General features: G+C 38.3%; 1 protein-coding gene across 1 annotated transcript in view; it reads right to left on the bottom strand.

Moving 5' to 3' along the window:
* Positions 1 to 25,813, bottom strand: part of LOC148093263 (IQ domain-containing protein M-like) — a 137,187-nt gene that overhangs the window by 86,246 nt on the left and 25,128 nt on the right. The window lies entirely within an intron of this gene.

The raw sequence follows: 25,813 nt of genomic DNA on the forward strand, positions 1-25,813 counted from the left end.
CTGGAGCAAGATGAGGCTGGAGAAGAAGGCTGCAGTGTGGGCGTGAAAAGCTTGGTAGGTCAAGACAAGGGATACAGATGTTATTCTAGGCACAATGACGGCATGAGAGGGTTTTAAGCACTAAGCACGATAGTACTATGATCTTACTTATGTGTCTTAAAGGTTACTTTGGCTGCAGGTTAGAGTACGAGTTGCTTGGGGCAAGAATGAAACCAAGAAAAGCACCTATGGGCTACTGTAGTAGGTGGCTTGATATTCAGGGGTGAGGCTATATATAGATAGAGGCAGGAAGAAGTAGGTCAAGGGCAGGAATTAGAGGAGAAAGGAAGGAAAAGGAAGAGATGAAGTACGAGTCCCAGATTGAGATGGGGGCCTGTGGGGGAGCAGTGATGTCATGCAGAGACAGGGAATATGGGGGAAGGGGAAAGAATGGGAGCTTGTACAGAATTTAAGTCAACAGTTTTCAAGTTCTGAGCTATACCAAGCACTCTCTCCTGTATACCATGGACAGTGTCATTGCCGTTTAACAACTTATTATCTAGTATGACACAGAGACACACACGTAAATAATGACTGGAAAGAAGAAACGACACATAAAATGTATTAAGTGTGAGCTAAACACTGGTGTAGGAGCCTTACCCATTTAAACCACACAAATTCATGTTACAGGTGAGAAAATTCAGGTCTGTAAGTGAAAAGCCCAACATCAGCCAGATGATAAATGTTAGAGCCAGGATTCAAAACATAAGGCAGTGTGCCTCCAAGTCTGTGCCTTTGACCTTTTATATGATACAACTTTTAGAACATGCACATGTGCCCATGTGAACACACACACACACACACATACACACACACATTGAAAGTTCTATGGTAAAGGTACAAAGAGTTGGCATCAAGCTTTATTCTAACGCCTCTAGGAATGTGTGAGAGCCACTCTGAGGAGGGCAGCACAGGACACACCTTGATGGCTAGGCACATTTTTTACAGAAAGGAAGAGCAGGGTGCAGCGGCTAGTTAGGCAAAATGGCTGGTGTAAGTATAAAATGGGTACAATAAAGGCACGTTAGAGAATCCAAGGAAAGCCTGAGAAATTAATTCTTCTCAGATGTCATTTTGTCTAAATCATCATTTACCAAAAACAATTGACAGTGAAAGCAAATGTCTATTCTAAATTGGTAGAGTAGTTTGTGTAATTCACTTCAACAATGGTGAGAATCAGAGGGCTCATTCCTTATAAGATTCCTGAGTACTGAGTGTCCCACCGTCTCAGAGGAGGAGGAGATATTCAGCTGGGTGAGCTTAAGTAACTAGAACAGGTTGTGCTACCCTGTAACTCAGCAGCTTCCATCTACAGGCCTTTCTACAGGGAAGTGGGAACACCTCTGAGGAATGGCCAGCGAGATCTTTTCTAAAGGGAGGGTCAGACTGGGGGCAGTGGAGACATAAGTGGTGTCGGGGGGGTGGGGGGGGGAGGACTGACAAATTCCAACCCCAGGAATAGCAATATCTAGACCCACCCAGCATGGTTCTCATTTATCCCTAGAGCATTATGAGCTCTAGGAATCATGCAAGGCTCTCTGTAATAGGCAGAATAATGGTCCCTCAAAGATGTCCACATCTTCATCTTTTGCAACTGGTAAATCTGTTACCTTCCATGGCAAATAGAGACTTTGCAGATGTGATTAAGTCCAGGATTTGGAGAAGGGAAATTATCCTGGGTGGACCCAATGTTATTATGGGGTCTTTAGAAAAAGAAGGAAAGAGTGAGAGTCAGAGGAGATGTAAAGATGAAAGCAGATAGAATTGTACACTTGAAATCTATATAATTTTATGGACCAATGGCACCCCAATAGATTCAATAAAAAAATTTTTAAAGGATAAAAGCAGAGATCAGAAAGGGAAAGATTTGAAGGCGGCTTTGAAGGAGGAAGAGGTCTCCCGTCAAGGCATGTGGGTGGCCTCAGGAAGCTGGAGAAGGCAAGGAAATTAATTACCCTGCAGGCTTAAGAAGGAATGCAGCTCCACTGGCGTCTTGATTTTAGAACATCTGGACTCCAGAACTGCAGGATAGTAAGTTTTGTGTTGTTTAAACCACTAAGTTTGTAGCAATTTCTTAAAATGGCAATAAGAGACTAATAGTCTATAATTTTTGTAAGTTACTCATTTAATTTTAAATATGTTTTTATTAATTTCAGAGACAGGAAGGGAGAAGGAGAGAGAGATAGAAACATCAATGATGAGAGAGTCATTGATCGGCTGCCTCCTGCACGCCCCTACTGGGGATGGAGCCCGCAACCAGGGCATGTGCCCTGACTGGGAATCGAACTGCGATCTCCTGGATCATCGGTGGATGCTCAACCTCTGAGCCACGCCTGCCGGAACTCATTTTATTTTTTTATTGCTCTTTTATTCAGCATTCCTTTTTGCTTCCAACTCATTGAGGAATAATTGACATATATAATTGTGTATATTTAAAGTGTACGATGTGATGATTTGGCATACATATTAACTGTGGAATGATTACCAAGATCAAGATAATTAACACATCCATTGCCTCACATAGCTAATTTTGTGTGTATGTGACTTGAGAATTCTTAAGATTTACGGTCAGCAACTTTCAAGTATACAATGCTGTACTATTAACTATAGCCACCAAGCTATACACTAGGTCCTCAGAACATTCTTTGTATAAATGAAAGTTTGTACCCTTTGACGCATATGTCTTTATTTCTGCTCCCTGCCAGCCCCTGGTAACCACTGTTCTGTACTATTTCTATGAAATTGGCTTCTTTTCTTCTTCTTTAGATTCCACATATAAGTGAAACCGTATACTATTTTTCTTTCTCCATCAGGCTAATTTCACTTAGCATAATGGCCTCCTAGTTCATCCATGTTGTCACCAATGGATGTGGTCACCAGGATTTCCTTCTTTTGATGATTGAACAATATTCCACTGTATAGACACCACATTTTCTTTACCTATCCATTCAACGGCATTTAGGTTGTTTCCATGTTTGGTGATTGTGAATAATGAATGCTACAGTGAACATAGAGGGGTACGGATATCTCTTTGAAATATTAATTTCATTTCCTTCAGATAAATACCCAGGTATGAGATTGCTGGATCATATGGTAGGTTCTATTTTTAATTTTTTGAGAAAACTCCATCCTGTTCTTCATAATGGCTGTCCAATTTACATTCCCGCTAATAGTATGTAAGGCTTCCTTTTCCTCTATCTCTGCCAGCATTTGTAATCTCCTGTCTTTTTTTATAACAGTCATTCAAAATCTGTGAGCTGATATCTCATTGTGGTTTTGATTTGCATTTCCCTGATGATTAGTAATGCTGAACGCCTTTTCATGTACCAGTTGTCCATGGATATGTCTGCTTGAGGAAAATGTCCATTCCAGGTTCTTTCTCCATTTTTATATCAGGTTGTTTTCTTGCTATTGAGTTGAATTCCTTATGTATTTTAAATATTAACCCCTTCTTAAATGTATAGTTTGCAAATACTCTCTCCCATTCCATAGGTTGTCTCTTCATTTTGTTGATTGTTTCCTTTGTTGTGCAAAAGTTTTTTAGTTTGATCCAATTCCTTTGTTTATTTTTGCTCTTTTGCCTGTGTTTTGGGGATCATATTTTTAAAAATTGCCTATATAAATGGAAAGACATTTTTTCCTCTATTTTCTTCCAATTTTTTTACAATTTTGGTCTTACATTTAAGTCTTTAATCCATTTTGCGTCAATTTTTGTATATGGTGTGAGATTAGTCGAATTTCATTCTTTTGCATGTGTATATCTGGTTTTCCTAACATTATTTATTTATTTTTTAAATATGTATTGATTTTAGAGGGAGGGAGGGAGGGAGAGGGGGAGAGAGAAACATCAGTGATGATAGAGTTGTCATTGATCGGCTGCCTCCTGCACATCCCCTACTAGGAATCGAGCCTTCAACCCTGGCATGTGCCCTGACCAGGAATCAAACCTCAATCTCCTGGTTCATAGGTCAATGCTCAACCACTGAGCCATCCTGGCTGGGCCCAACATTATTTATTGAAGAGACTATCCTTACCCATTGTGTATTCCTGGCATCTTTTGTCAAAAATCAATTGACTAAATGACTGGATTCATTTCTGGGCTCTCTGTGTTGTTCCATTGATCTATATGTCTGTATGCCAGTACTATCATTTTTTTATTACTATAGTTTTTTAATATATTTGAAATCAGAATGTCTGATGCCTTCAGCTTTGCTCTTCTTTGTCATGATTGTTTTGACTATTTGGGGTCTTTTGTGGTTCCATGTGAATTTTAGGATTGTTTTTCTATTTCTGTAAAAAATGCCATTGGAATTTTGATAAGGATTGCATTGAATCTGTTTATCTCTTTTAAAAATTTTTTAAATTTATTGATTGATTTTAGAGATAGAGAGGGGAAAGGGAGGGAGGGAAAGGGAGAGAGACATCAATTTGTTCCACTTATTTATGCATTCATTGGTTGATTCTTGTATGTGCCCTGACCAGGGATTGAACCCACAACCTTGGTGTATCAGAACGATGCTCTACACAATTGAACTAGCTGGTCAGGGCAAGTCTGTTGATCTTTTTGGTACTAACAATATTAATTCTTCCAATCCATGAGTATAGAATATCTTTTCATTTCTTTGTGTCTTCTTTAATTTCTTTCATCAGTGTCTTCTAGTTTTTGGTGTACAGATCTTTCACCTCCTTGGTTAAATTTATTGCTAAGTATTTTTATGCTATTATAATTGGGATTGTCTTTTAAATTTTTTTTGGTTGTTCACTGTTAGTGTATAAAAACACAACTCATTTCTGTATATTGATTTTGGATCTTGTAACTTTACTGAATTATTCATTTGTTTTAACAGCATTTTGGTGGAGTCTTTAGGGTTTTTATACATAATATCATGTAATTTGCAAACAGAGATAATTTTACCTTTTCTTTGATTTGGAAGTGTTCTATTTTTTTTTTTTCTCACTTGATTGCTATGCTTAGGACTTCCAGTACCATGTTGAATAGAAAAAGTGAGAGTGGGCTCTCTGATCCTAAAGGAAAGGCTTTTAATTTTTTACTATTGAGTATAACATTAGCTATTGATTTGTCATATATGATCTTTATTCTGTTGAGCTACATTCCTTCTATATCAAATTTGTGGAGAGTTTTTATCATTAAAGTATGTGGAATTTTGTCAAATGCTTTCTCTTCATCTATTGAACTGATTCGATAATTTCAATCCTTTGTTCTGTTAATGTGGTATATCATTTTTATTGATTTACATGTGCTGAATCATCCTTGAACGATTTATGATCTTTTCATGTGCCCTTGAGTTTGGTTTGCTAGTGTTTTGTTGAGAAATTTTTCGTCTATGTTTAGACGAAATGGATAAATTCCAAGAAACATGTAACATACCAAGACAAAAGTCATCCAGCAATAGAATATCTGAACAGGCCAATAACAAGCAAGGAGATTAAATCAGTTATCAAAAAATCTCTCAACAAATAAAATCCCAGGACAAGAGGGCTTCCTGGGTAAGTTCTACCAAATATTTAAAGAAGAATTAATACCAATTATTCTCAAACTTTTCTAAAAAAATTGAAGAGGAACGCTCCAAATTCATTTCACAAGGCCAGCATTACCGATACCAAAGTCAGACAAGGACACTACAAGGAAGAATCACCAGCCGATATCCCTGATGATCATTCATTCCGTTCTTCATCAAATGTTTATCTAACCTCAATGCTTGCCAAGTCATTCTTTGGTGTCTAAAATATAGCAACAAATACAATGAGGCATTTGCTCCCAAAATGTTCACTGTCTAGTGGAAGGGACAGAAACCAACAAGTATAATAAAATCTTTTAAGTGATGAAGTAGGGCAACAGTGGGGAGACAACAGTTCTGGCTGTTTGTGGGGTTGGGGTGGGAAATGTTCAGAAAGGTTTCATAGAATCTTTCTCCTCCAACTCTTTCTTTTCTTTTTTGTAAGAGTAACTAAAAATTGTGAGCTGGAAAGAACTGTAAAATTGTCTGAGGGAGTTGTATTAATTCGGGTTCCAAAAGTATATCCCATTCTCTAGTCTTTCAGAAAATGGAATGCCAAGGAAGAAAACCATGAGTGATGGCAGGTGCTACCTCCTTGGCTGGGTCTTGAGCTTCCTGGTGGGATGTGAAGGAACCTGAGAGAAGGCTTGTTCCTGAGAAGGACTCTGAGGATGGACAACAGAAAAGCCACAGGGCTTTTTATCCACGGGTATACTTAGCAAAACTAATCCTTAAATTCCTCCCAAAGGCCAGGTATTAGGGCAGAAATGTCATAATTTCCTGAAAGTTTATCAAGGTGAAAAAAATGTTGAAATTTTATTTCACTTAAAAATAAAACAACTGCCAAAAAGCTCTATATTGCCATCAATTGTAAGTTTGTTTACAGACTCTGATTTGTAATTTTTCTCCTAAATATTTTGTTGTTCACAAGTGTACTTGCTATTCCCACATGATGAATGGTTTTCGTTCTACTGTCACCAAATTGTGACTAATGACCTAAAGTTAAATGCCATAGATGCAATAAAACACCTCACTCTAAAGACAATTCCAGGCACATCCTTGAAAAGTTAGAACAGCCACTATCCCATGCTCCCTCCAGGTTCACCCTAATTAAACAGAACACTAAACAGAATAGTAGGAATGTAGAGTAGACTATCTGGGGCAGTGAGTCAGTGGGGTAGGGTAATTTGTATTTCTGCTCCTTACTCCACACAGAAGGGGGGAATATATGCATCTTCTACCCAAAGCCAAGTGACGACCCAGAAATATTGGGTGAGGTTGCAAGGAAGAGAGACCTACATTCTTTTCTTTTCTTTTATTTTTTATTTTTTATTGATTTCAGAGAGAGGAAAGGAGAGGGAGAGAGAGAGATAGAAACATCAATGATGAGAGAGTCAATGTGATCAAGCCCACAACCAGGGCATGTGCCCTGACAGGGAAAAGAACCCCAATCGCCTGGATCCTAGGTCGATGCTCAACCGCTGAGCCACGCCCGGCCGGGCAAGAGACCTACATTCTATCTCTGCCTACACAACAAACAAGCTCTGTGATTATTGGACCAAAGAAAAGAAATTGGGGAAACAGCAGAAGAGGCAGAGTAATGGTGGAGTTGCCACCCCTTCTGTGATTTGGTGTGGCAAGACTTTCATGCTTATGGCAGATCACATTTACCATGGAATATAACTTGGCTGCCTTGTGAGCATTTCAACCGAGAAGACTGCCTCCTGGGCAAGAAGATCCCAGCAGCCTGAGGCTCTGAGCAGCACCACCATGCTGCAATCATCTCCCCTAATCGGAAGCTGTGAAAAGAATGACCTCACAGGTGCTGCGAAGGAGACACAGCTCAGCAGAGAGCAAGTGATTGGGAGACAGCTAAGTAAGCCTTCTCTTCAGTCTTTCCACAAGTGCCTCAACCCCACACTCCATGCTCCAATTGGGGGAGCTAGAAGGGAAGGAGGAAGCAGCTGAGAGGAGGAAGGCAGGGCAGGCCATGCTCACTTCCCACCCATGTTTCCAGCCAACCTTTACCTGGATGGGCTGGAAAAGGAAGGGATAGGGGAGAGGCACAACACTGAAGTTCTGCACTGAAAAAAGCAGTGCTGTATACTTTTTTAATATGTGAGAAGAGCGGGCATGGCTCAGCAATTGAGTGTCGACCTAGGATCCAGGAGATCGGGGTTCGATTCCCAGTCAGGGCACAAGCCGGGTTGCGGGCTCCATCCCCAATAGGGGGTGTGCAGGAGGCAGCCGATCAATGACTCTCTCATCATTGATGTTTCTATCTCTCTCTCTCCCTCACCTTCCTCTCTCTGAAATCAATAAAGATATATTTAAAAATATATAGATATGTGAGAAGAAACTGAAGCTATAGGCCTGCTGAGAAAGTGTTAAAAGACAGAAAAGTAGCATATTGTAAGGTGGTGAATGGAGAAATAAACAAAAAATAGAGGTCCCCTACAAAGTTCAACCTGTTCAACAACTGGTGTCTACTCGCACAGTTGGGTATTTAGAGAACGTCTTTTATAAGTGATATCTGGCCAGAAACAAAGTTTGAGAAATGATCTATTTCCTTCGAATGAGCAAAGGAAAACATACATCCAATTGTCCTAAAGTCCTTAAAACACAGTTTCTGGCTCCTGAGAAGCAGAATGAAGGGAAGGAGAATGTTATGCAGAAAATCAGAAATTTTAGGTGCCAATGCTTATCTATTATATATTCCTCTGTAGGTTAAAAATACACACATGTGCATATACCTGCTAGTTTTTCTAGAAACAAAACAGTACCATTACCACAGTTTTATTTAGCTCCTTTAATTTTCTCAAGAAAACAATATTTTTTCATCAAAATATTAGAAAAACAATAATTTGCCGCGGTAAACGAGAATGCAAACATAGTGACTCTAATTTTGAAAGATACTGCACCTATATTTATTGGCTAATCAAATATATTGTAAAACCAGAAAGACATCAATATTTAAAATCTAGCTGATTTCCCTTTGGAGGCAGATGACTGTTTATCTCAGCAAAGCAAAAATTGCTACCAGAGATTTTAAAAATAGAAACGGTCCTTATTATCTAAGAAACAGCTGTATACCCTACAGGCAAGAAATGAAAGCTCTTACAGGCATGATTTTTAAAACTCCAAACTTTATGTTACAGTAATGCAATGCTAATTACAGTGGCAGCTTGGACATAAATTCAAGATGTCCACTCCATCATCCACAGTAATGAAGAAAGGAAATCTAGATTGGCCAAAGTAGTAGACAGCAAATCAGTTGCTTTTACTTTGAATAATTTTTATTCATGTATTCAAGCCACAGGAATAAAAAAATAAAACAAAGCAAAAAGACACGGCCTTTGAAATTGCCTGAAGTCTATGGAAGTTCTCCCATCAGACCCCTGCCTTGCTCAGCACCTTCCTGTGACCCTCGCCACCCTGGGAACACACTGCTCTTTCCCAGCTGACCCTCGGCAACAGCCTAAGCTTAGCAGGCCTTCCAAACACTCTCTGGGGAAAAGCAGTTGAAATAAACAATCAGTTAATAAGCTCCAGTTCTGTCCAAATACAAGTTGGTCAGGAAATTTCATTTCAATGACCCATCTTTCGTTATTTCAAAGGTAACGAATTCGAGATAACAATAAAGAATGATTAGATGAGAGAGGTCTCGACTCTCAATAAAGGGAGATATGCCTGCAGAATGAATGCTTTACATTGCACCCTTGGAGCAGTCTGCATGATTATTTATGATTTGAGCCAGCAAAGTGGCAAATGACTGGCAGGCCTAGGTTGGTATCTTTTACATAATATAAACCCTCTCTCTGTATTTAGGAAGGAATGAAAACAAACTTCTGTTATATGTAGTGAATTGAACTTTCAGATACTGAGAAGTAATTAAAAGAATATTTAAGTATATGAAGAGTTCGAATTTTTAAACCCAGATGACTGAATCAGAGATGGCTGGAAGCGTGGTCAGAGAGGAACAAACACTGCCTTGAATTAACTTTTAGAAGCCATATAAACTTGAAACACTAACAAGAAACTAAGATAAGCAAAAGGTGTCTTGTCCTTTTTGTTTTAAGGATGGGTTCCAGGAACCTACAAATGTTAACACCAATTTCAAGAGAAAATTATGGGACAGGTCTGTAGGCAGATGGCTTTTATATATTTAGGAGGAACAGGGAACAAAGCCAACTTTGAGTGACTCCAGAAGACGTTGATCAGGACGGTTGAGAAACACCTATCAGAAACTGCAGAAGAAACTACATTTAGCTAAGAAAAGGAAATTCCTGGTAACATGAACAGTGTTTGCCTGTGCACTGCTCCAGATTCCTACTGAAACGACCCAGAGAAAATAGAAAGATAAATAAAAATAGGGAGAATCTGAGCAACAATGAGAGGGGACCACCAACATGACAACATTTTTTTTTTTTAGTAAATTATACAAAAAAATATTGTCCGGATGGGATCATATTAAAGACAGGAAATAGAAGATGATTCCCAAATTCTTCTGCTGGGAAAGCTCAGAATCAACAGGAAGTAAGAAAGTCCACACAGAAATCCATAAACACCACTTAACTTGAAAGAGTAAATACTGGATTTGTGGATAGTCCATGGCCACTCTGAGCACCCAGTTAGACTCCTGTTTGCCACTAGGCAAGGGCCCTAGGAGGCTGCACTTGAGCTGCAGTCAGCACCAGGAAGGTTGGCCCCGGTGTAAGGCTGAGAGCCAAAAAAGACACAGCATATGGAAGCCAGTTCCTAACATAGTTTCATTAATAAAGAATAAATTTCTCTACAGGGAAATTCATTTTTTATAAGGTAAATTCCTTATAATAAGGTTATAGGACTTCCTAAAATTTCAGCTCCCTCCCAGTTCACCTTAGGTTGCTAGATCACTGATTTTGTAAATTCAATTCAACAGTCAAAGATCTCAAGATACGATAAAGGATTTTTATGGCCCAGTTCAGGCAATGAGCTCATCAAACCACTTATGGGCAATTACTAGCCCTGATAGACTTCTCCTGTTCATTGCATAATTTTTAAGTATTTAAGTGTATGAATATATATAAAGATGTTTCCCAAAATAACTTACCATTGAAAACAAAAGTAAAATTTGTAAACATAGCAACTTTGTGCTCACAATAAAAATCAAGGAAAATAATATATTCTGACACCTGAGGTGAAAAATAAAATAATAAAGCAACAGGCTGAGAGAAGAATTAAAAAGAGCACAAAGAGGTCAAGTAAAATGAAGAAATGCAATTGCAGAATTGATTAGATGCCCCTGAAGCAATGAATAGTAAAACTGGCCCTACAGAAAATCTGAACTCAGTATGTAGGGGACAAAAGGAACAAAATATCCCTGAACAAGTAGAAAGTCTAGAAAGTTGGTGTCCAGTAGACATCTATGTGATCCTAAAGAAGATACCAGAAAATATTGTAATAAATATAAATACTAGGAAAGTTTCAACAGCAATAAATAATTAAATTAAAATAAACTTCCTGATCTATAGAAATGTCTGAGTCTGTATATCTACTAGGCTTACTAAAAACCAAGAAAATTAATGCAGAAAAAAATGCAGAGCTATATGGCAACAGAATTTTTAAATTTCAAAGACAAATACTCTCCTAACCATCCAGGTTGAAGTAGTTTGAGGAGAGAGGGGAATCAAGGTGGGTTCAGATTTTTCCACCAAATATTAATGCTAAAATGAAATAAAATATCTACAAAGTTTTTAGAGAAAATAACTGGAACCCAAGATTTTGATGTGCAGCCAATCATAGGTCATATGTAAATGCAAAAGAAAGATTCTCAAAAAGCCTGGAGCTTATTATTGTTTCTATAAATATTATTTGAAGGTGCATACCAGCCATCCAAGAGGTGAGCCACAGGAAAGTGTTAATAAATAAAAAAACCTGAAATGACCAACAAAATACCAACATATAAAAAAGAGCCTGTATGAGGACAGGAACATTGAAAAACTGCAAAATATCATATAGACTGCAGGAAACCAAGGGACATGATCATTTCAAACCACCTACACTTTAAAAAACGCCATCTAAATTTAAAAATAACCATCAAATTGGGAAGAAAATACATCTGAAATTTTGACAGAAAATTAGCTGTTATTCTTAGCATATAAAGGATATTTCTAAATCATTAAGAAAAAAGGCAACCGCACCAATTAAACAAATTAACAAATGACCCAAATGGACCATTAGCAAGAGAAACTGCAAGTGGCATGAAAGCCTATGAGAAAAGATTCGCTCTTACTAGCAATCGAATAAGAACATTTAAAACAATACTGTGAAATCATTTTTCATCAGATTAGAGATAATGAAAAAGTATGATACTATGCCAAGATGGCCAGGGTAAAAAAAATGGATATTCTCATACACAACTTGTGATAATATATAAATTGTTAGTCTTACTGGGCAGTCATTTGTCAACATGAATCAAAAGCCTAAAAATAATTTACTCTGACTCAACAATTCCACATTAAAATTACTGAGCAAAATATGTGCACAACAGAATGTAAGAATGATATAGAAAAATCACCCACTTATTGATTCAACAAACATTTGCTGATTACCTATTAGGTGCCAGGTACTCTTCTAAATGAGGTCTTGTAGTAATAAACATGACAGCTAAGATTCCTGATCACATGGGTTTACACTGTAATGGGGGAAAAGGGGACAATAGGCTCATCCCTGAAATTTCTGAATACATTACTTAAAAAGCACACCATCAAGGTAAGCAGACTAAAGCTGCCTGGAGAGGATTCCCTTTCAGGGTCCCTGGCAGAAGGAGAGGAGCCACAACGTATACCCTTAGGAAAGGAGCTAAGAGAAAATATAAAAGGATAGACCAGAACTGCATCACTTGAATTAGAAAAAGGTGGAAGATAAAAGGCCACAGAACAAGGGTGCTTGGGGTAGGGTGTCACCGAAGAACCTACAATTGTGGTCCCAACAGGAGATAGCAGCAGTTAGACATCTGTCATAACAGACAGCATACAGAGCCGAGAGGGAACAAACAGCGCCTCCCGTCGCCCCTCCCCGCTCCGCGGCGGCAAGGAGCAGGAACAGGCCGCCCTGCACCGCCGCGCCCTCCTCATCCTCCTCACTGCTGCTTCGCAAAAGCAAGAATCCAGCCTGAGCTGGAGGCCAGGGAGGAGATTTGAACCGGTTGAGAGATTAAAGTTTTGATATTAGGTTAGGTTGGATTTTTTATTATAAAAAATAAAAAATAAGAAAAGATTGGAACAGCCAAGAGAGCTGAGCTCAAGATACAATCCAGGGACAAGGAAGGGATATCTGAGAATCTGATTATTACTGAAGAAAAGGGAAAGTTATTTCCTTGTGGCATTCCCTTGAGACTATCACATTTAATAAACAAGAGATAGATGATATACACAGATACACATATATGTATATACCTTGTGTGTGTATATATATCTTATATATATATATATAATGTGTCCAATTATTAAATTTACAAAATGCAATGATATTTTATAAATTTCTTCATATCTTTCCCTGCTTATTCAATAATACACTCTGGAATGTCTCAAAAACTTATTTCTAATTCATCCATAATGGTTGCTTTTCAGTTCTTGGTATTGAGGAACCCCAGCTTTTTCTTCATTCCCATATTATAGACTTTCATCTTATTTCAATTTTTTTGCTGCTAAAAATAACCCTGCAATATGCATTCTTATTTTATGCTGACTTTCATTTTTATGAGATTATTTTCCAGGAGTCTATTTGCTAGGGAAATGTATGCATATTATATTCTAATATATTGCCAAAATGAATTCCACAAAGAATGCAACAATATTTCTACCAGCAATATATAAGCATGCTATGATCTTGGAATCCCCATTAGCACCAAATATTACTATTCTTTTTAATTTTTAACAACCTAATAGGAGAAGAGCTATTTCATTGTTATTTTAATTTGCAATTCCCTGACTACCAGTGAGGTTAAGCATATTTACTGGTCATGTGAACTTGCTCTCCTGGGAAATTTCTTACAATGTAATTTGCCAGTTTTTCTACTCAGTTCTTTGTCTTTTTCTTATCAATTTAAAAAACTGTGTATGGTATACAACTTTAATATTTATGTCCCTAAAATTACAAGGATTATTCACAAATCAATCCTATCTTAGCCACAAATTATTTTTTACTCTTTTAAAATAAACCTTTTCTTATTTTGGAATAATTTTAGATTTATAGAAAAGTTACAAAGAAAGTACAGAGTTCCTGAATGCCATTCACCCAGCTTCAGTTTCTTCTGGTGCTATAACTTTCCATCATCATAGCACATCTGTCAAATCTAAGAAGCCAATATCAGTATATTGTCCATAACTAAATTTTACACTGTATTCTCATCTCATCCGTTTTCCCATTAATGCCCTCTTTCTGTCCCAGGCGCCAATCCAGGATAGCACCTTGCATTTATTTGTTATGTCTCTTTTTCACATCCTCTAGTTTGTGATAATTTCTCATTCTTTTCTTGTTTTTCTTGACCCCGAGAGTTTTGAGTACTGGCGAAGTCGTTTATAGAATGTTCCCCAATTTGGATCTGTCTGATGTTTTTCTCATGATTAGACTGGGCGATATGATTTTGTAAATGTTCCCATGGAGGTTCTTCCCGTCACATAGTATCTGGCGGTGCTTGGTACCACGTGACACCACTGGTGATAGGAGCCTTCACCACTTGGGTACCACACTGTTTGCCAGGTTTCCTCCGTAAAGTGACCATTTTTCCCTTTCCATACCCAGCCTCCTCAACGTGACCCTCAAACCCACGGAGCATGTGACCCCCACCACCTTCCAAGGCCTCACTCAGACATTCCTGTCCTGGCCTTCCTTCCTCCCCTCCCCTCTGGTCTCACACAATGAACTCCATTCTTCCTTCAGTGATCAACTTACATACCACTTATTCTCACAAATGTGTTTCACGAGTTCTCCAGCTTGGGCCTGGTGACGCACCTCTGTGACCTCGTGGCACGTTGTCCTCTCCTGTCACAGGCCTTGTAATTGTGTTGCTACCTCCTCTGTATCCTGCACTGGGTTTTACGTTACATTAAGGCCGTGATAGTATCTCTCCTTTTCCTTTTACGTCTCCAGGGGCAAGCATCATGCCTGATGCATAATGTCTACTCAATAACTATTTGATGGATAAATGAATAAATGCTGTTTCAGAATATCATCGTCTTTAGAATACTAGCTCTCAAAGATATTTGCATATTGCTCTTAATTTTTCATTCATTCTTCCATGCACTCGTTCACCCAATATTTATTCAACACCTTTGTGCCGGATACATGCTAGGAGCTAGATGCCTAGCGAGTAAGAAGGACATGGCCCTCCGCTCATATCACTTTATAAACATGTGCTGCATGAAATCATAAAACTATTTTATAAGTTAAGGCCATTCCCCAAAGTCACTCATTTGCATTGTGGTGTCAACACGGACTGATCAACCCCTTGGTGTCCGGCAAACAGGAGGTCAACTTAAGAAAAACGTAAATCAAGTCCTCTTAATCGAATTGAGCAACTTCTCTTAGAAAGTAAAACTAAGCAGTTCACAGGGATTGGGGGCGTGAGGGTGGGAGTGGGGTAGACGCGTGGATGGAAAGAGGCAAAATGACTTAAAAACTGGGGATTCCTGCAGTGTTTTGCAGCCATGCAATGCAAAATGCACATTTTACTCCATGACTCTAAGCTAAGGAGTGTGGCCATAGAAATGGCAACAGCATCTTTAAACATTTTATTATAGATATTTATTTAGCTCGAGAAAATGTGCAAATATAAATTTTAACGAAGTGCTTTTGACCTTTCCTATTAGATTTAATTTAGCTCTCTTTTAAATTGTTTTAATATTTTCATTTGATTCCGTGTTGTCAGTTAAATTATTCTACCAAGTCAGAGGCAGTGCTTACAATTATGAAACCCGACCATACTTGTGACTTATGACACAACCGCCTCATATTATTGCTGACTGGGATGAACCCAGGCCTCTTAAAATATTAATTGTGTAATCTCCGCTGTGGCCCTTGCTCTTTCTCATAAATATGTGTTTGCAAAAAAATGAAGTCACTACGCTCATCCAGTGTTCTGAATAACTTTATCTCATAAAGCTGAACTGAAGTGTTTCCTTTTATATATTTTATTGAATTTATTGGGGTGACACTGCCTAACAAAACTTTACAGGTTTTTCAGGTGCACAGTTCCACAGCACATCATCTGTACACTATACTGTGTGCTCGCCACCCCAGGTCTCCATTCATCACCATTTATCCCCGCTGTACCCCACCCCACTTTCCCCTGGCAATCACTACACTATTGTCCATGTTGATGAGTTTTTTCTCTTTTTTTCTTTTTTGCTCAATCCCTGTACCCCAGCCACCCAACCCCCTACCCCCCAAACCCCCCCGCACACAGCTGCCAGCTTGCTCTCTATGAGTCTGCCTGTATTTTCCATGTTAGTTTATTTTGTTCATTAGATTCCACATATGAGTGAAATCATATGGTACTTGTCTTTCTCTGACTGGCTTATTTCACATAGCATAATGCTCTCCAGGTCCATCCATGCTTTTACAAAGGTAAGATTTCTTTTTTTTTCTTTTTTTAAGGCTGAGTAGTATTCCATTGTATAAATGTACCACAGCTTTTCATAAACGCTGGTGGACACTTGGGTTTCTTCAGAATCTTGGCTATTGTAAATAATGCTGTCATGAATATATATATTTTTGAAATAGTATCTTTAGAATTTGGGTTTCTTCAGATAAATTCTCAGAAGTAGAATGGCTGGGTCATAAGGCAGCTCCATTTTTAATTTTTTGAGGTAACTCCATATTTCCTTCCACCATGGCTGCACCAGTCTGCATTCCCACCAACAGTGCACGAAGATTCCCTTTTCTCCACATGCTAGCCAACACTTGTTTGTTGATTTATTAATGATAGCCATTCTGGCAGGTGTGGGGTGAAGTGTTTTTAATAAAGGGAGCCTGAGCTTCCTACAGAATGATTCTTAGGTAGCTATGTGAATATAGTCAAAAGGGATTTCATCTAAATTTAAAATAACTTCTTTAAGTTTTTATTTTCTAAACTATGAAATGTCTCCAGTTTTTCTGTTATATCAATAATCCAGCCATGTCCTGGATGCCATGTTCAACTACAGAGGTGATGCAGACTAATGAACTACCTGCCTCCCAAATCCATTCTAGCTAACCAGTGGACCAAAGTCTAAAGTTAGTAAAGAAAGTAAACCTGGTTTCTTTATTACAAAGAGCATCTCTGAAAGATTTATAATTTCCCATCTCACACTTTGCTTCTAAGGGTATAAAATGACTTAGAACTTCGACAACATACTCGGTGAGGGCAGGGAGCTCCATAGTTCTTAGAACGAGCCAGTTCCTGAAGGTAAACAAGACTTCTGCGGATAGTGCACTCATCCTATTTGTAGTGCCCAAGTCATCCTTGTGTTCTTGTCAACACAGCTTTAAGAGCTATTCTTCATTCTCTTAAAATGTAAATACACAAAACAAATAGTTGCTCCTAAAGAGTAAGTGTGAAATTAAAAAAAAGGAAGAAAGAGCCACATTTATCCACAGCGTTGTAGCAAATAATGCAAGCTTTCCAAATGGAAGTACTGGAATCATTAAGCTAACTTTCCAAAATTATTCTAGTGTATTCAATTATGGCTTTTAATTACTTTAGAGAAGCAACTCACAGTGTTAATGAAAGAAACAGCAGTAAAAATCATGGTGGAGTTAGGTTTCATGTTTCTGCATTCTGTAAGCTCTATTAGACAATGTTAATCAAATATTTGATGAATACTAAGAGCCTTTTGGGACAGCAAAATGAATATTACCATCATGACTCTGAGAACTGGGTTGAAGTATAATCACAGTCAGTTAAGGTAAATGTATTTCACTGCCAAAGGGAACATTGATTGTTGGAAAGAGGCCTCTGGAGAACTCTTGGGTATTAAATGGGAAAAAAATACTAAAATAAAAATTAAAGCATATTGAATTTATAATGTAAACTACAGAAACCCAAAAATAATAGGTTCATGTTGTTCTTCAATCTTCAGCTCATAATGAATAAGAATATTCAGTAGGGTATAAGAGAAGAAATTAGAATAGATCCCTTATCATTTTTTCCACATTATATTTGTTTTATGTGTCACCCAAATACATCTTATACTTTTCTTTCTATGGCATCTTAAAAAAGAAAAAGAGAGGGGGAAAAAAGAATGAAAGAAGACAAAATAAATGAAACCAATGTTTCTTGGACTGCCTGCATCACAACTACCTGGAGGTGATAGTTTAAAATACAGATTCCTGGTAGTCACCCCAAATCTAATGAGGGACTTCTCCTTTAAATAATCTACCCAAGTGAATCTTTATCACATTAAATTTCAGATCCACTGAATTCAATGGTTGATTGAAAGGACTTGCTGTGTATCTTACTGATAGGATTTCTCTCTTGCCTCCAACATTATCATGATAATCTTTATAAGGTATATAAATTAATTTACTTTTCTTAGTAAGTATCACATACTGAAATAGTTTGCTTATTTGAACTTTAATAGATCTCCTAGAAAGTGTACCAGGGAACTGTGGATATGAAACAAACAGCATAGAATATGAGAATAAACATTTATTTATCATTATCAATGACCATTAGCTCATGTGAGTCAGCTAGGAGTCAAGTGAACAAAGCCAGGCAGCTATGACCTCCAGGCTGTTTCCATTTTACTCCCTCATCCTGCTTGGACCAGAGGGCTAGTTGGGATGTGCGATTCTCACAGAAACAACACAGGCACAAGAAGACCAGCGCAGGCACACAAGCACATGTCAAGTCTTTGCTGGCGTCGCATCAACTAATATCCAACTGGCCAAAGCAAGTCCCGTGACTGAGCCCAATGCCAAAGGGTGAGGAAGCCTATTCCACTCACCATGAAGCTAAAGCTGGTTAAACGGCCCAGTCCGATGCCAAGAGTGTAGAGAACTATACTCCTAGGTGGAGGCAGCGAAGAGAAAATGACTGTGTGACAAGCCTAAAAGTCATAATTTACTTTAATAAAATTAGAGTAGATCTCTGCTATCCTAGTGCTAACTGGGTATATGAGAGAGACATGGGAAGGTGTCTTCTAACCACCATCAACTGCTTTAAATGTTACTATTAAGTGTATTCCTTTCAGTTAAGTCTCTGTGATATGTTATGCAAATTTGTGATTAGTACTAGCATTTGGTGACTATGTGATTATCATTTTGGAAAATATTTTCTAATTATTTTGCACACAGAGTGATGATATTTGCTCTTCTTTGAACCAGATCATGCCCTTAAATATGCTTTCTTTAAAATGTACCATTTAATATATATGCCATGCTTTTAAAACACTGTCATGTTCGATAGCTGTTAAACAACATGTAGTAGACTTGGCTAAGACTTTCCCACCAAACGGCAATGGTATGGTAAGAATGGTTAACACTTTAAGGCACTTATCTACATGCCAGGCACTGCCAGAGTGCTTTCTGTATCCTACCTTGTTTATTCTACACAACCTTATGAAGTGGGTACCATTATTACCTTCTTTTCCATGTAAGAAAATCAGAGCAAAAGAACTTGAGTCATGTTCCCAAGCTCTCATTCACGGCAGGCGCTGGACTCAGACCGATCGAATCTGGCTCAGGGCTCAGCTGACAGCACACCTCTTTACTCAGGAGACTCCTGGTTTGCCAGTTGTCCCCTTGTAGTTATCAATGACACGTCTTTTAATTCTCATAGTGTCCCCTTTGGGATGAGATATTATAAGAGCTCAAACCCTTATCAAGGATATAATACTAGCCTGGCCGGGTGTGGCTCAGCAGTTGAGCGTTGGCCTGGGATCCAGGTGGTCGGGGTTCAATTCCCGGTCAGGGCACATGCCCGGGTTGCGGGCTCGATCCCCAGTCAGGGGCGTGCAGGAGGCAGCTGATCAATGACTCTCTCATCATTGATGTTTCTATCTCTCTCTCCCTCTCCCTTCCTCTCTCTGAAATCAATAAAAGTATATTAAAAAAAAAAAAAGTATATAATACTGTCTCTCTGGCAGAAAGCTAGCAGTGCTGAGGAATTAAAACAGAAAAAGGAAGAAGGTGCTGCTAAGAGCAGTAGGCAGCTCTTAGAGAAAATATACCACCTGAAGGGGCTAGAGAATGCATCAGGGGTCCTTTTCCTTATGGATAAAAATGTAAGTTGAATGCTCCAGGTGTCACCAAGTCAACATAAATACAGTTTCATTAGCTTTAATGCAAAAATTCTAATTGCACTTAACCCCATCTGAATGATTCTAAGGTTCCACACTTTCCTTGAAGGCTTCCTCAGTTACATTAGTCTCCACAGTACATATCACATACATGTAGGCACAAAGCATTCCTGCTCTTCCACCACGCTTCCTCACTGGAAGTCTGGTGGCCATTGGCTGCTTAGCAGGAGCACCTCCCCTGTCTCTTATGCTGCATAAAAACACTGCTCTGTGGTTTAAGCCATGCAGCCTATGGTATTTTGTTATGGCAGCCCGAGCTGACTAAGATGATAGACGCATTGGTGAAATAAATCTGTATTTTTAATTTCAATGTGTTTGTCTTCAGAAACTGTTACAAATAATAATTTCTTGGATGTAGGCTGACAGCTACCAGTTTTTTAAATTATTCTGTGCAGCACTAACAGAACCAGGCCCCACAAAGAAGACTGCATACTCTAGTTATCACGCTGTTTTATCTTTATTTCAACAATAACAATAATGCCCCTTTTTAATATTTAAACATTTGCTCTGATTAAACAGTCCACTTCTGCTGACTCATAACAGACACCGGCCTGGTACTGTTTATTAACTTTCCTATGAACATACTGTTTATAGCAGGTGTCTGATTAACATAACCGGTCACTGAAGGCTCATTGTTGGCCACATAAGAGAGCAGCATAGCCTGGCAGAGGTTCCAGCTTCTTTACAACCTCATGTATTTAAATCCTAATCAGGCTGAATCCCTTCCTAACTTACGCTTCTGTTGGGTGACTCATACTTGGTTGGCTATGCAAGAGTGTCCTAAGTTCCCCGGGTCCTTGCAGAAAACTTTTTATATGCCTGAATAGATAAGCCTCAGGATACATTAGTTATTTTCACCTTAAAAACCTTAGAAATACCATGCAAACTAAATAAATGCAAGAGCCACAAGATGTCCTTTGTGCAGCCTGGTAAGCAAAGGTGATGCTGGTATGACCCCAGGGGCCTGGCCATCCTCAATACCTATAAAGTGACACATTTGCAATAGAACTACAGGAGATGCCCTATGCTTGGAATCACATCCCCCAACAAACTGAACAGAACAGTCATGAATGAGAGATTATTACCTGGGCAATACTAAAGAATTTTCACAGGCTGCCCTGGAGAAGAATTTTGCAAAGTTCTGAGAGGAGCTGATATTTTCTGAAGGATAACGTTCTTGGCCCCAAGACAAGAGATAAGGCAAATGAATAATCTGCTTTTAATCATCTCTAGGATGACTATACGGTCATATCCTACCTTTTTCATTTTTCTTACCACATTAATTTTAGAGGAAAGTAGGAAAGATTTTCCTTTCATGTCTCTTACCTTAGTACTAGTGTGTGTCACTGGCATGTGGCTGATGACACCATCCTTCCTTGGTCCTATACAAGATTCTATTCTATGAACTGGGTCATAGCAGTGAACAAGAAAGATAAGATCTCTGCCCTGCTGGAAATCAACAGGGAAGTTAGGAGATAGACAATAAACATACAAATGCATGTGTAATTTAAAATCTGATGGAGATCCATGTAATGAAGGAAAATAAATATGAGAGACGGAGGAATACAGAGGGCATAGGGCAGTGGAGGAGACTGTGGTCTTTCAAGGAACAAAGTGAGAAAAGGCCTTTCTGAGCAAATGACATTTGGTGTCAAACTCTTACAAAGTGATCCATGAAAAAAAAATTTTAACTGGAAGCAATAGCAAGTTCAAAGAATTTTTCTGTATTCAAAAAAGAAAGTCATCAGTCTGACTGAAGTAGAGGAAGCAAGAGGAAGAGGGGTCTGAAGTGAGGCAGAAAAGTAGAAAACGTATCATTTGTTAGGTGCTTAAAGGTTTTTCTACATGTGATAAGAAAGTGGAGATTCTTTACATTATATTTTTTAAGCATTTCAAACACATAAAAAAGAAACAAGAAAAAAAGAACATCTGTGTACCCAGAGCCCAATTTAAGAAACATTACAAGAGAATTAAATCTCCTTCATAGCCCAACAGCAACAAAAGAAATCAAGTCCTTAGAAATAAGTCTATTAAGTAAGATGAGTAAATTCTAGAGATCTGCTATACAACACTGTAACTACAGTAGACACTGTGTTGTACACTTTAAAAATTGTTATTAGGTAAATCTCATATTAAGTGTCCTAACTATAATAAAATAAAATAAAATAATAAAATGAAATAAGTTTAATAAAAATTTATAAGATCTTTAGGAAAACTATGAAAAATATAAAACACATAAACATAAAATATATAATGTAAAATATAAACACTTAGATAACCCATTGATAAGTAGAAACATTTAATATAAAAAAGTCAATTCTCTACAAATTACTTTGATATTAACTGCATTTTTAATGAAACTAGAAAGACTAACACTGACATTTATATAGAAATGAAAAAGTCCAAGAAGGTCCAAGACAAAAAAGAAAGAAAGAAAGTGGTGGACCTCTCCCTACAGCTATAACTCATTGCAAAGCTTTACATGAATTGGTGTGTCAGTGAAGGGATATACTAAGAAATAAATTAATAGAAATGAAAATTCAGAAACAGACTCAGGCTTAGATGCAATTTTATATAGTAAAAGCAGCATGGTAAATCCTGTGTCTACCATATATCATCTTCTTCTTCCCTCATCATCTTCTCTCCTTCCCCTCCAGACCTAAAACCCTGTACGGATATAGCTCAGATTCAGCTATGATGGAGGGTCCTTCCTTTAAGCAAAAACTTCATCACTTCACCAGGAGCTTCCAGAAGTTGCACCTGGACTACACTCAGCAGTGTTTCTGAATGTGAGGATATTAAGACTCTTTGAAGGTTTTAGTTTTGCACTTGGTTTTTAGTAATGCTAGATTCTTGCCCTGTACCAATCTTAGCCTCTTTCCTCTGAGATTAACTGGGGTTCTATAAACTCCTAATACACCTGTTTTTTCCTAAGTGGGGGGAAAAAAGGTAATCATTATTCTGAATTTGCTATTTCCCTTTACCACTCAAGCCTTTATATGCTTTTACTGCATATACATGTACTCGTAAACAATATAAAACATCAGGTTGAACACATAAAATTTTTTAATGTAAATTATGTGTCCTTTTCAATCATTTTCTTTAGTTATTATTTTAAAAATAATATTTATCCATGTTGATACATGTAGCATTAGCTCACAACCTGAGCAGTGTTTATTATATAATTCATTGATACTTTTTATAGGTCTGAAGTAATGCATAATACATCTTTTTAAAAGGATAAACATGTGGGAGGTAAGGAAGTAGACATGGCAAGTAACCTTTTGAGGAGTTGCTTATAAAGGAAAGCAAAGCAATGGAAAGGTGACTAAAGATGGAAGAACCAAAGGATTACGCGGCATCTAGGGAGGGCGTCTGTAGGAAGGAAAGTTCCAGAGCATACTCATATGCTCTTGGGAAACGGTCCAGGTGAGAAGAAATATATAATAAAGGAGAGACAGGAAAGAATCAGGGGTAAAGAAAGCAGACTCGAGTAAAATCCTTGATGAGGTCAGAGAGAACTGGGGCACTGGGCTCAAGAAGGAATAACAGGGAAAGCTCACCCACGGCAAGAGGAAGAAAAGCGGGTTCTGAGGGTGTAGATGCTGGAGGTTGATAGACGGAAAGGTAGGAAGATATGATAGCTTTTCCTAATTGCTTCCGCTGCATAAATTTTATTATGGATACGGTCATTAGAGAGAGAGGAAAGATGGAGGGGTTTAAAGTTTGAGGAAGGCCAAGACCTTGTGGAATATTAAGCTGAGAGAGGGGGAGACTGAATTAACTCAAAAAAACTGGAATAAAATTGTCTGGCAGTTCTGGCTTGATACTTGTGAGCAGAAAAGGGGAACGTGAGATAAATCAGCATGGTGCGCTTTTCTCCAGCCATGCCACGTTCATGTGCTTGAACTAGGCAGAAAGTTGGTTCTATCAGGCTCAGCTTCTTGGAAGATAAGTCTGAGGAGATTGAGGAAGTTAAAAAATATATGCAGGGGTCCCACGGAATGGATCTAAGCTGGTAACGTGAAAGATAAAACTCCTGATGGGTTACGAATACCTGTACATAGTAAAGTTGCTGGATTGAATGTCCCCATGTGGTTACAGATTTATCGAAGAAGGGGAGTTAGAAAAAATGAGCCAGAAAGATATGATGAGGTGGTCAGAGATTAAGAGGCTTAAAAGCAAGGTATTGGAGGCTTACAGTTCTCAGTAATGACAAAATCTAGTTTAACCTAGGAAGTCAGTAGCTGTGAGAATATAATCATTAGCAATGAAGACTAAAGGAAATGAGAACCTGAGTTGCACAGGAAACTGCTCTCTGCAAACACCCCCAGGACACTGAAGGAACACAAGACAGCTGGAGGCAAACAGAAAAAAGTGCTCAAGGGGCAATGAATGCTAGTCCCGAAAATGTCAGTTACGGAGCAAGTTCTTATCGGGCAACCAACCAGTTCATCTTTTTACTCAATTTATTGGGGTGACATTGGTTAATAGGATCGTATAGGTTTCAAGTGTGCATTCCTATGATACATGATCTGTATACTGCATTGTGTGCCCACCACTCAAAGTCAAATCATCTTCCGTCACCAAATATTTGACCCTCTTTACCCCTCATCCCTACCCCCCTTCCCTCTGGTAACCACCATCCTGTTGTCCGTGTCTATGAGTTTCAGTTTTATATCCCATATATGAGTGAAATCATATGGTTCTTAGCTTTTTCTGATTGGCTTCTTTCGCTCAGCATAATACCCTCAACTTCCATCCCTGTTGTCTCAAATCCAATTGAAAAAATGGGCAGAGGACCTGAACAGACACTTCTCCCAAGAAGACATACAAATAGCCAACAGAGATATGAAAGGATGTTGAACCTCACTAGCTATTAGGGAACTGTAACTCAAAACTGCAGTGAAATACCACCTCGCGCCTGTCAGAGTGGCTGCTACCAACAGGACGGTTGCGTTGGAGGGGTTCTGGAGGAAAGGAAACCCTCACTCACTGCTGGTGGGAATGTTGTTTAGAATATAGTAGTTGGTAATAGGCCTGTTGTCTTTCATTGTAACCAAAAACATTATGAAGAATGTGGAATTAGGAGTGTTTCTAGCAAAGATTAGTTCTAGGTATGCAAGAGGTATGCAGTAGTTATATTAGCAATCCTCTCATCCCTGAAAGGCAGTACTACTCTTTACTCTGCATAATATCAGAAATGTCTTCCAAAGGCAGATTAAGCAGATTAAGATTTACCTGCTAGAAATTAGTTAGTTGGTAAGGGGCATTAATGCAAGACAGGAGTCGTCACTCTGGCTACAAGCACTAATTATAGTTCCACCCTCTCTCTTCTCAACAAAGTCTTTAGAATTCCCAGCAAGGGAAATGACACTATTGGGATTAACTTTTCATCCATTCAAATTTATTTCTTACTTTAAAGACCTGGGTACATTAACTTTCTTTGAATCAAAATATTTGGAATACACTTTACAACTTATTTAAATACATGAATATGTTATGAGACCTTGGTTAAGAGCCACTTGGTTAAGTGAGTGTTTCATATTAAATGTAAATCTCAATGCTAGAAAATATGCACAATACATTGCAGGTGTACATTCAATTGTGCATCTTCCCTGATTAATACTATGAATTCAACGCCACAAAGGAAGGCAAGAAAAAGGTTCTGATATCTGCCTTTATTATAGGCAGTTATTAGTGCTGATGGGAGTTACTACTATGCACATGCTATGCAAATGTGCTTATATGTTTTCACCTCAAAAGATGACAAATGCATATGAACATGTGTATGAAAACCAGGTCATCTGTATCCAAACAACATCAATATCTAAACAAAATCCAGCTGTAAAGATGTATAGTCCTTCATCATGCTAAAAAAATATATGTGCCCGGTTGGTGTGGCTCAGTGGTTGAGCATCGACCCGAGAG

Source organism: Miniopterus natalensis, chromosome 4, assembly GCF_054644295.1.
Source record: "Miniopterus natalensis isolate mMinNat1 chromosome 4, mMinNat1.hap1, whole genome shotgun sequence".
Lineage (NCBI taxonomy): Eukaryota > Metazoa > Chordata > Mammalia > Chiroptera > Miniopteridae > Miniopterus > Miniopterus natalensis.